This window comes from Bos grunniens, chromosome 28 (genome assembly GCF_055505025.1).
Source record: "Bos grunniens cultivar Pamir isolate PY7600 chromosome 28, Bosgru_T2T1.0, whole genome shotgun sequence".
Lineage (NCBI taxonomy): Eukaryota > Metazoa > Chordata > Mammalia > Artiodactyla > Bovidae > Bos > Bos grunniens.
Window position 1 is genome coordinate 43,304,445 of NC_141192.1, and position 12,406 is coordinate 43,316,850.

Here is a 12,406-nt window from a genome sequence, read left to right on the forward strand (position 1 = left end):
TTTGGATGAAATGACTAAAGATCCCAAATGGCCAAAGCAATCATGAGAAAGAAAAGCAAAACCATAAGCATCATAGTTTCCAATTTTAAACTATATTACAAAACTGGTGTAAAAATAGACCCATAGACTAATGGAAAACCCACATAATAAACCCCTGCATATACAGCCAGCTAAAATCTAACAATCGAGGCAGGAACATCCAATAGGAAAAGTAGACAATCTCTTCAACAGTGGTGTTAGAATAATTGAAGAACCACATGCAGAAAAGTGAAATTGGACTCCTATTTTACACAATTCATAAAATTAATTCAAAATGGATCAAACAATTAAACATAAGATCTGAAACCATAAAACTCCTAGAAGGAAACAATGAGAAGACACTCCTCAATATTGGTCTTGTCATTGATATTTTAGATATGACATCAAAACCGCAAACAACAACAACAAAATCAACAAACAGAAGGACATCAAACAAAAGCTTCTGCGCAGTAAAAGAATCAATGAAATGAAAAGACAACCTACAGGATGGGAGGAAATGATTTACAGATTTACAAAATTTTCCTCCCATAAAATAGCAATGACAAGACCAATATTGAGGAGTGTCTTCTCATTGCTTCCTTCTAGGAGTTTTATGGTTTCAGATCTTATGTTTAATTGTTTGATCCATTTTGAATAGGAGTTAATATCTAAAACGGAAAAAGAACTCATTAAACAACCTGATTTAAAAATGAGTAGAGGAACTGAACAGACATTTTTCCAAAGAAAGCATGTAAATTGCCTACAGAGACATGAAAAAGTGCTCAACCTCATCACTAATCTGGAGAAGGGAATGGCTACCCACTCCAGTATTCGTGCCTGGAGAATTCCATTGACAGAGGAACCTGGCAGACTACAGACCATGGAGTCACAAAGAGTCAGACATGACCGAGCAACTATTACTAATCATAAGGGAAATGCAAATTGAAACCATTATGAGATCTCACCTCACACCTGTTAGGATGTTGATCCTCAAGAAGATAAAAATAACAAACATTGGAGAGAATACAGAGAAAAGGGGACTTTTCTTTGTGAACTGCTTATGGGATTGTAAGCTGGTGCAGCCACTATGGAGCACAGTATGGAAGCTCCTCGAAAATTAAAAGTAGAACCACCAGATGATCCACCAGTCCTGCTTCTAAGTATAAGCTCACAGAAAATGAAGACTAGTTACTGAAGACACACCTGCATTCCCATGGGGATAGTAGCATTATTAACAACAGCCATGATATGGAAATAACATAAATGCCTACCAACAAATAAATTGATAAAGAAAATGTGGGGGACTTCCCTGGTGATGCAATGGATAGGAATCCACCTGCCAATGCAGGGGATATTAAAAGAGGAAAAAGTCAGTCCCACCCTGATCACCTTTTCCACAAGTCTCCCCTGTCTTACAATATGCAAAGTCACTCCACAGAAGCAAGGCATGAACTACTAAATGGGGCCCAGGGTTAGTTATATGTAAGAAAATAACTGTTTCCATAAAGTAGTGCATTTTCCTGAGAAAAGCTTTTCACTCATCATTAGAGGAAATAGCTCCTGTCAAATTCTAGTCAAAGACAGCGTGTGTCCAATGGGCAATGCCTTCCCAAACTGGCACATGGGGACCCAGGGAGTGTGGGAGTAAAGGATGGGGAGAGGAGCCCCCAGGCCAGCAGGTTCCCAGGTGTCTCCCCCGCCCAGGCCAGGCTTCCCACCCACCAGACTCCATCATATCCCACGTGTTCATCCAGCTCCTTTGGCTGTAATAGTTTGCATAGGAGTGAATAAGGCCTAGTCTAGATTCTGAATATGTTTCAGTGGCCCCTCTGGTCCCCAAAGTCAAACAGGTTACGCTGAAAAAACCTGAGCAGCCTTAACTCCCTCAAAGGGGAGCTTCCATGCAGCTTTTTGTGTGGGTTGCCGAGTTATCGTCTCCCCTGCATTAAACTAAGAAAACTTTCTCAGTAATTTTTAGGTCTTTTCCCCCCACAGAAATCTCTTAATACTCATTCCTTGAATATCTTACAAGCCCATTTCCCCAGTCATGTAAATTCCTCAACTCAGCCTTTTAAAAGCCTTTTATATCAGATTTTAATTTGACATGGAAAATTGTTTAAGATAGTTATTAACTGGCAGAGATAACTGGGAAAAATAATCAACACCATTATTCAAGAGAATTTACAGCAATAACTTCTAATGTCTAATATTTCTAACTTCAACTGATATCGCCTAAATTTAGTTCCCTATTACATCAGTTCCTCTCAGCTGGCATACATTTTTACAGAATATAAAAGAAACATACTGAAACAAAAATGCCTCCTGATTCCCTGCTTCAGCTGGTGGTTTACAGTGGTCTGAAGGAGCAACAATAGAGCATCTGGAAGTTTTTCAATCCCCAGTGATGGGTACCCCAGGATGGTGATTTATCTTCAAATTCCAAATCAGCTACGAGATATGAGAGCAGAGTCACTCTGCTAGGAACCTGAGGACAGTGGGCGATTGGTGACTGTGACCTGCCCTCGAGATTAAAATGGAAGAGGAGAATGAAGATGTGAGCAGAGAAGCTCTGAACCGAAACACACCCTGTGTGCTGCTAGAGTGATGCGCGCTCTGGGAGATCAGGAAGTAGAGAGGTGGCTCCTGGCCAAGGGAATCTTGCAGGAGATGACAATCCACGAGGGGCCTGATGGGCTGGGACTGAGGTGGAAAGGCACAGACAGCAAAGCTAAGTCAACACCAGGAAATGCAAAGAGAACACTTTGCTTGGAGTGGAAACTTTATGTCAGAGTACAGAGTGACCATGGTGTTTAAATAACAGTTGTCCAGACAACAAGTTCTGACTGTATAGCACAGGGAATATACTCAACATCCTGGGATAAACGATAACAGAAAAGAATATAAAAAAGAATGTATGTATAACTGAGTCACTTTGCTGTACAGCAAAAAGTTAACACAACATTGTAATTCCAGTATACCTCAATTAAAAAAAAAAAAAAAAGACTAGTAAAAACAAAATAGTCAGCCCACCTCAGTATCAACGAGCTCACCAAGTACCCAAATCTTGGTTTCTAATGCCATTCTCAAATCAAGGGAACCAAGGCTCCTGTTGGTTCCAGAACTGAGACATGTGTTAGGGAAATTCAATGAATAGTCTCATTTAGGCTTCAGAGACAAAGCAGAGCAGGCCTCTTATCTGGCTTCTAACCTGCCTGGACACTGCCCTAACTGGGAGTACCTGGGAGTGACTGCCTGCTGTGAGTGCAGAACTCAAAGCACCTTAGATAAGATGGGGGGGAAATCTTTAGGTTGTTGAGACCCTGGAGGAGGCCTGGCAAACCAAGACCCAGGCTTAACTATATTCCAAGTTTTACAAGAAAAAACAAATAGCATTAACATGAAACCAGAGCTGCAATTTGGTCACAGACTGATGATATCAGCTTGCGACCATCCTGGGATTATAAGCGGGAACCCAGAACTCCAATCTTAGAAGTCTCACCCATGGAACAGATGTGCTGCCTGGGACCCTTTCCCAGTTGGGACTCCAGACGTGCTGTGACATGGGACTTCCCAGAGCTGTTTAAGTCTGGATGTTGGTCAAAACCCAATTTGGTGATGTATTCTCTGATTTTTCTCTTTTCTTTTAATGTTAGTATGTTGAAAGTAAGCTAGATAATTCTCTAGTAAATATCTATATTATGTGTTTGTATATAATGAGTGGCTTATTTTGTTAACAAATCCTTTGAAACTGAGACAAAAGTGAAAACTTTCGGCAAAACAGCAGGAAATACACAAGATGGACCCATTGCATCTCATCTTGTCAGAATGTAAAGAAGGCTGAAAACAAAACATGTACATTTTAATTAAAAAATACTTCATTGCTAAAAGATGCTAACCATCATCTGACAAGAGTTGCCACAAACCTTCAATATGTAAAAAAAAAAAAAAGAAAGAAAAGAAAAAGAAAAAAACTCAGTATCTGCAAAGCACAATCACTGAAAAACAATAAAACAAGATATACCCATATTTTATGTCCTGTTCCTTTCAGTACTCAAATTTTTAAGTAAATATGTACAGCTGAATATCCCTTGATTTGTTTATCCTGGTGCTATGCTGGAGCAAAAGAACTGTCCCTTACAGCATAAAGAATTTAGAGACATCCGTTACTAACAGATTACCTGGAAGCAGAAGTGCTCCCAGATATTTCCATTTTCTAAACAGAAAAATTCAACAGATCAGAAAGGAAAAGTGAAGGTACACACCCCTAACTGCTGTCTCTGATGAGCTTTCCACCCAAAGCAGAGATGTTACACTTGCTGTGACTCAAATGCTGCTAAGTGTGCTATACCTTGAAACTCACCATCTCAAAATGGGAACATCAGCCTGCTCCTAAGCACCTGGGTCATCACCTGTGTCTCTGAGAAACTGGCCAGTCGGCCTGACAAGATCAATTTAGAGCATTAAAAAATAAAGAGCAAAACAAAACCCTTAAACCATTAACATCTTAAGGTTGATTTTTTTTTCTCTCTCTTTTTTTTTTTTTTGAGACCTCACCACTTAATTGGGTTGGTGACAATGTCCTACTAGATACTTGCTTGGGAACTGAGGCGACTCATGTCTCAGCAGACTAAATGGCTCAACATCCAAATTTCCGAAAAATGCACTTGGTGTGTCTTTCGGGTGGTATTTAGCGAAGCCCCAGTCCACACTCCTCTCCTGCTCTTTAGTTGTGCTTTTGAACAGGGCCACTGTGATGACCTTCTCCCCAAAGGGGTACACTTTGGGTGGAAGAAGAGGAGGTCAGCGAGCAAAACATAGTTTCTCAGATATCAAACCAGTTACCATAAACAGTTTAGAAAAGAAAAGCGTAGTTTTCTGGGCCTGGATTGGGCACACAGACTGGAGAATGAACAAAGCTGCAAAGACAGGTGGTAGTAGGAAGGTCAAAATCTGATCTGGGACAAAACCGAGATGCGCAGGGCAGGCTGCAGGCTACAAATCTCAGCCTTTACACCCCTCTAAGTCCCTTTCTAAAGGAGATCAGTCCTGGGTGTTCTTTGGAAGGAATGATGCTAAAGCTGAAACTCCATTACTTTGGCCACCTCATGCGAAAAGTTGACTCATTGGAAAAGACTCTGATGCTGGGAGGGATTGGGGGCAGGAGGAGAAGGGGACGACAGAGGATGAGATGGCTGGATGGCATCACTGACTCGATGGATGTGAGTCTGGGTGAACTCCGGGAGTTGGTGATGGACAGGGAGGCCTGGCGTGCTGCAATTCATGGGGTCACAAAGAGTCGGACACGACTGGGCAACTGAACTGAAGTGAACTGAAGCCCCTTCTTCTCCTCCCGACGCCTCATTTCACAGGGGAGGATGCGGAGTGATAGGTAGGATAGGACTCCACAGGCACCCCAGCCTCCAACTGCGATCTGGCACCCACAGCCCCGCCCATTGTTGTGCACAGGAGGGCCAGGAACCGCTCCCAGCCCTGCACATTCTGGAAATGGCAGTCAAGCAGCCCCACAAGACTGGGAGCTGACTGTGGCTCAGATCATGAACTCCTTATTGCAAAATTCAGACTTAAATGGAAGAGAGTAGGGAAGACCACTAGGCCATTCAGGTGCGATTTAAATAAAATCTCTTGTGATTATACAGTGGAAGTGACAAATAGATTCAAGGGATTCAATATGATAGAGTGCCTGAAGAACTATGGATGGAAGTCCATAACATTTGTATAGGAGGCAGTGAAAAAAACCACCACCAAGAAAAAGAAATGCAAAAAGAAAAAATGGCTGCCTGAGGAGGCCTTACAAATAGTTGAGAAAAGAAGAGAAGCAAAAGCAAAGGAGAAAAGAAAAGAGATACCCATCTCAATGCAGAGTTGCAAAGAAGAGCAAGGAGAGATAAGAAAGACTTCCTCAGTGATAAATGAAAAGAAATAGAGGAAAACAATAGAATGGGAAAGACTAGAGATCTCTTCAAGAAAATTAGAGACGCAAAGGGAATTTTCATGCAAAGATGGGCACAATAAAGGACAGAAATGGTGTGTACATAACAGAAGCAGAAGATACTAAGAAGAGATGGCAATAACACACAGAAGAACTATACAAAAAAGGTCTTAATGACCCAGATAACCATGATGGTGTGATCAGTCATCTAGAGACAGACATCCTGGAGTGTGAAGTCAAGTGAGCCTTAGGACGCCTTACTAGTGGAGGTGATGGAATTCTAGCCAAGCTATTTCAAATCCTAAAAGATGATGCTGTGAAAGTGCTGCAGTCAATATACCAGCAAATTTGGAAAACTCAGCAGTGGCCACAGAACTGGAAAAGGTCAGTTTTCAGTCTAATCCCAAAGAAGAGCAATGTCAAAGGATGTTCAGTCTACTGCACAATTGCACTCATTTCACATGCTAGTAAGGTAATGCTCAAAATCCTTCAAGCTAGGCTTCAACAATATGTGAACTGAGAACTTCCAGATGTACAAGCTGGATTTAGAAAAGGCAGAGGAACCAGAGATCAGATTGCCAACAACATCTGTTGGATCATAGAAAAGAAAGGAAATTGAAAGGTTGTTGGTGAACCATGAAAGACACTGGGATTCTTGGCCTCTGGAGGAGAAGAATTCAATCTGGGGCAAGTGATGAGGCTTGATCACTCAGAGCTTTTGTGTAATAAAGTTTTATTAAAGTATAAAAGAGATAGAGAAAGTTTCTGACATAGACATCAGAATGGGGCAGAAAGAGTGCCCCCCTGCTAGTCTTTAGCCGGATGTTACATAGCTACTAGCTATAGAAAGGAAATGTCTCAAAATTCAGAGTGGCACCAGACCCCTCACCCACAACATGTATTTTGAGATAATATTGGCACCAGATGAGTCATCCCGGGCCATAAAACGGTTGACATGATCTTGAAGAAACGCAGGTTTCCAAGTAAATATAGAGTTTCATTAGATTAGGAGAACGATGTATGAGTAAAACATACTGGTTTGTCAAGTCGGTTCTGAGTCTTAGGCAGAACTGACTTGAAGACAGAGTCTAGAGTAAATACGTATTTCATTACCATAGCTTAAGACAAACATTTCCATAAGAAAAATGCATTGGTTAGCACAAGGTTTGAGAAAAGTTAAGTTCAAGTGGAGCCGGGTGTCGTTATGGCAACACAGGATTTTAAAAGAAACCTCTTTTTAAACTTGTATAGAGAAGGGGAAAAAATCTAACGCTTGTCTGTTTCCTCCTGCCGCTTAAGAGAGAGATAAAAAAATGTCTGACACTTGCAGCCTATTTCCTCCATTTGGAGATCCCCGTCTTCCTGCCTGTTAGCTTCTCATTACAGAAAAACATTTACTTCTGCTTCATGGACTATGATAAAACCTTTGACTCTGTGGACCACAACAAATTATGGCAAATTCTTAAAGCGATGGTAATATCAGACCACCTTACCTGCCTCTTGAGAAACCTGTATGCAGGACAAGAAGCAACAGTTAGACGTGGAACAATGGACTGGTTCAAAATTTGGAAAGGACTCCATCAAGGCTGTATATTGTCACTCTGCTTATTTAATCTATATGCAGAGTACATCATGTGAATGCCAGGCTGGATGAAGCTCAAGCTGGAATCATGATGGCTGGGAAAAATATCAATAACCTCAGATATGCAGATGACATCACCCTTATAGCAGAAAACGAAGAAGAACTAGAGAGCCTCTTGATGAAGATGAAAGAGGAGAGTGAAAAAGCTGGCAAATTAAGCAACTGACAAACAACTAATCTCAAAAATATACAAGCAACTCCTGCAGCTCAATTCCAGAAAAATAAACGACCCAATCAAAAAATGGGCCAAAGAACTAAATAGACATTTCTCCAAAGAAGACATATAGATGGATAACAAACACATGAAAAGATGCTCAACATCACTCATTATCAGAGAAATGCAAATCAAAACCACAATGAGGTACCATTTCACGCCAGTCAGAATGGCTGCTACCCAAAAGTCTACAAGCAATAAATGCTGGAGAGGGTGTTGAAAAAAGGGAACCCTCTTACACTGTTGGTGGGAATGCAAACTAGTACAGCCACTATGGAGAACAGTGTGGAGATTCCTTAAAAAACTGGAAATAGAACTGCCTTATGATCCAGCAATCCCACTGCTGGGCATACACACCGAGGAAACCAGACTTGAAAGAGACACATGTACCCCAATGTTCATTGCAGCACTGTTTATAATAGCCAGCACAAGCACGCAACCTAGATGTCCATCAGCAGACAAATGGATAAGAAAGCTGTGGTACATATACACAATGGAGTGTTACTCAGCCATTAAAAAGAATACATTTGAATCAGTTCTAATGAGGTGGATGAAACTGGAGCCTATTATACAGAGTGAAGTAAGCCAGAAAGAAAAACACCAATACAGTACACTAACGCATATATATGGAATTTAGAAAGATGGTAACGATAACCCTGTATGCAAGACAGCAAAAGAGACACAGATGTATAGAGCAGTGTTTTGGACTCTGTGGAAGAGGGCGAGGGTGGGATGCTTTAGGAGAATGACATTGAAACATGTATAATATCATATAAGAAACGAATCGCCAGTCCAGGTTCGATGCAGGATACAGGATGCTTGGGGCTGGTGCACTGGGATGACTCAGAGGGATGGTATGGGGAGGGAGGTGGGAGGGGGGTTCAGGATGGGGAACATGTGTACACCCGTGGCAGATTCATGTTGATGTATGGCAAAACTAATACAATATTGTAAAGTAATTAGCCTCCAATTAAAATAAATAAATTTAAATTTTAAAAAAAGCAGTAAAGAAGAAACTCAATATTCAAAAAATGAAGATAATGGCATCCAGTCCCCTCTGCTAAGTCGCTTCAGTTGTGTCTGACTCTGTACGACCCCAGAGGCAACAGCCCACCAGGCTCCCCCATCCCTGGGATTCTCCAGGCAAGAACACTGGAGTGGGTTGCCATTTCCTTCTCCAGTGCATGAAAGTGAAAAATGAAAGTGAAGTCGCTCAGTTGTGTCCGACTCCTAGCGACTCCATGGACTGCAGCCTACCAGGCTCCTCCGTCCATGGGATTTTCCAGGCAAGAGTACTGGAGTGGGGTGCCATTGCCTTCTCCGCCAGTCCCCTCACTTCATGGCAAACAATAGAAACAGTGATAGACTTTATTTTCTTGGGCTCCAAAATCACTTCAGACGGTGACTGCAGCCATGAAATTAAAAGACGCTGGTTCCTTGGAAGAAAAGCAATGACAAAGATAGACAGCGTATTAAAAAAGAGACATTACCAACAAAGGTCCATATAGTCAAACCTACGGTTTTTCCAGTAGTCATGTATGGATGTGAGAGTTGGGACCATAAAGAAGGCTGAGTGCCAAAGAACTGATGCTTTTGAACTGTGGTGCTGGAGAAGACCCTCCAAAGTCCCTTGGACAGCAAGGAGATCAAACCAATCAATCCTAAAGGAAATCAATCCTAAATATTCATTGGAAGGACCGATGCTGAAGCTGAAGCTCCAATACTTTGACCACCTAATGGGAAGTACCGACTCATTGAAAAAGACCCTGATGCATGGAAAGATTGAGGGCAGAAGGAGAAAGGGACAACAGAGAATGAGACGGTTGGACGGCATCACTGATGCAATGGACGTGAGTTTGAGCAAACTCCAGGAGATAGCGAAGGACAGGGAAGCCTGGTGTGCCGCATCCTATGGGGTCACAGAGTTGGACAGGAATGAGCGACTGAACAACCTCCCCAAGGCACCTGCTACAGCTGGCGAAGACGCCACAGCTCCTAGAATGCGCTGCGACAGCCCCGCCTCCTGCCCTGCCCCCTCTGAGAGCGCGGACGGCTGGGCACCACCCCCACGACTTACCCTGTGCAACCGGGAATTGTAGTCCTACAGCCCTGCAAGCCACCGGTGCAGCAGCTGAGACCACAGCTCCCAGAATGCGCAGCGAGGGCCCCACCCACCGACCCCGCCTTCCCCCCAGCGTGGGCGCAGGGAGGTCCTGCCACGCAAAGAAGAGTGCGGTTTCTTCCCCACCATCTGCTGCCTGCGGAGACAAAGCGAGGCGGCGAGCCCAGGGTGGTTGGAGTGACCCTGCAGACAGGTACGTCTCCACGAGATGCTGGTGGTGAGACTGGATTTCTCGCTGACCAGCAAGCGGCTTGCACTTCCGGCAGCCAGCGCAGCACAGCCTGGGGTTCCTGGAGCTTGGCTAGCTCAGCTGCCGCTCTGCGCGCTCCTCTGGCCACACCTTCTCCTTTCGTCCCAGCTCCGCCGCCAAGTGCAGTGAGGCTGGCGTGGGGAGCCTCTGTAGTTACTCAGATCTTTACGGAGAACTTATTGAAGCCCCACGCTGGGTGTCTGAAACAGTAAGTCCAGTTTAAAACAGAATTACAGTACCTGGTACTTAGGAACCTGGAATTGCCTTTTGAAGGCCACCTTTTTCTCTCTCCCTCTGGACCGCCATGAATCTTCCCTCTGGACCCGGCTGGCTGGGCATCTAAAGCTGAAAGTGAAAGTATTAGTCGCTCTCAGTCGTGTCCTTTGCGACCCCATGGACTGTACCCCGCCGTGCTCCTCTGTCCATGGAATTCTCCAGGCAAGAATACTGGAGTGGGTAGCCAGTGCCTTCTCCAGGAGAATCTTCCAAACGCAGGGCTGGAACCCGGATCTACCACATTGCAGGCAGGTTCTTTACCGTCTGAGCCACAAAGGAAGCCTGCCAAAGCAGTCTTAAATGACAAAAAAAGGTATTAGATCAGGGACTCTAGAGAGAAAGTCTAAGAGAGAGAATGAAGGGCCAGAATGTTTTTTTTTTAAAGCACTTAAAACTGGAAACATAACTGACCTGTATGTAGAAACCCAAAAGATTGTGGTAACAATATGAATTATTAAAAAACCTGAGCCAACAGTCTTGCTAATAAATAAATGCATATCCTGTAAACAAAAGGATATACTTAGTAAAAAGGACACGAATTTTACATATTACATTTCCAAGTCATAATGCAGTAAAGTTAGAAATAAGAGAAGTAGCGAATTTAATGATCAACTCTTCAAAAATTTTTCAGTATTTTTTTAACTAAATTAACTTTGGGTCAGGGTGCAAGTCCAAAACACAAACAGAGTACCTATAAATGTCTGTGTTTGCAAATATATCCTAATCAGATACATGCAGCGATGGTGAAATGAGAAAGTTCTCTAACTGAGAAGCTCCCTGAATGCCCAGGTTCTGTTGGTTGAAGCTCTTGAGTGCCTCCTTATGAGTGGGAGCAACAGGGAAGGAGGGCAGTGCTTGGAAATGGAGCTGATGCAGAAGCTGGTGGCAGAGGCCTCCCTCCTCCTCAGCCTGAACTTGCCTTCACAGTCCTCTCCATCACAGAGCCATGCTGCCACCACAAGTGGGCTGGTGTTGGCGGACAAGATCACAACTGCCCTGCAGTAGCATGGGGTGGAAACTGGCAGCAGCAGCTGCAGTAGGGGAAGTTAACAGCCAGGAAGAATGTATGATCTACCCTGTGCAAGGACTTGTGATCCCAGAAGTTCTGGTGAGGACTCGGAGCCAGACTGCTTTGTTCTCTCCTTTTCTCCACCGTTCTTCCTGTGCCTGGTATGGAAATCCACAAACACATTAACAGTGCCCCTCTGTGGGCTGTGTCAGTACATGGACGTACATAGATGGAGGAGGGTTTTTAATTTATTTATTTAGTTGGGGCATGTGGGGTCTAGTTTCCTGATCAGGGATTGAACTCAGGCCCCCAACATTGGGAGCTAGGAATCTTAGCCACTGGACCTGGCATCCAGCTTGGAATGGGTGTGCATGTTAATTGGTTGTGTGTGCTAATTGGCTACTGTTGCATGATAAACCACCCCAAAACCTAGTTAGCTCATGGTTGAACTCATGGTCAGCACAGTGAGCTTAGCTTAGCCGAGCCATTCATTCATTTCACCTGGACACCAAGGTGAGTGTGTGGTCTGCTGCTTGTTGACTAGGGTGCTCTACTTCTGGGGTTGACCTGGGTGCCACCTGGGCACCCAGATGTCATCCAGCAAGCTCATATGGGCTTGTTTTCATGGAGAGCAGGGATCCAGAGAAAAAGCAAAACATTCAAGATCTTTCCAGCCTAGGCCCAAAGCTGTCAGGGTCATACCTACTGCATTTTTCTGGCCAAAGCACATGAGACCAGCCTCAACCCAAAGTTGAAAGGACAGATTTCTGTCTCTCCATCTTTTGTTTCACTTTTTACAGAACCAGGTGTAAAATCATATTGCAAAGGGCATGGATATAGGTAGAAAACACACAATCACTGTTTTTACAATCAGTATCATCATGCCTAAACAAACAAGTTTTATATAAAGGTGCCGAGAGAAGTA

General features: G+C 43.5%; 1 long non-coding RNA gene across 2 annotated transcripts in view; it reads left to right on the plus strand.

Moving 5' to 3' along the window:
* The first annotated feature begins 10,022 nt into the window (after positions 1-10,022).
* The window catches only part of LOC147343218 (uncharacterized), a 31,989-nt gene continuing 29,605 nt past the window's right edge, over positions 10,023-12,406 (plus strand). For both annotated transcript variants that reach the window (XR_015156599.1, XR_015156597.1), the window contains exon 1: positions 10,023-10,139. This is a non-coding gene — a long non-coding RNA (uncharacterized LOC147343218). The remainder of the gene's footprint in view (positions 10,140-12,406) is intronic.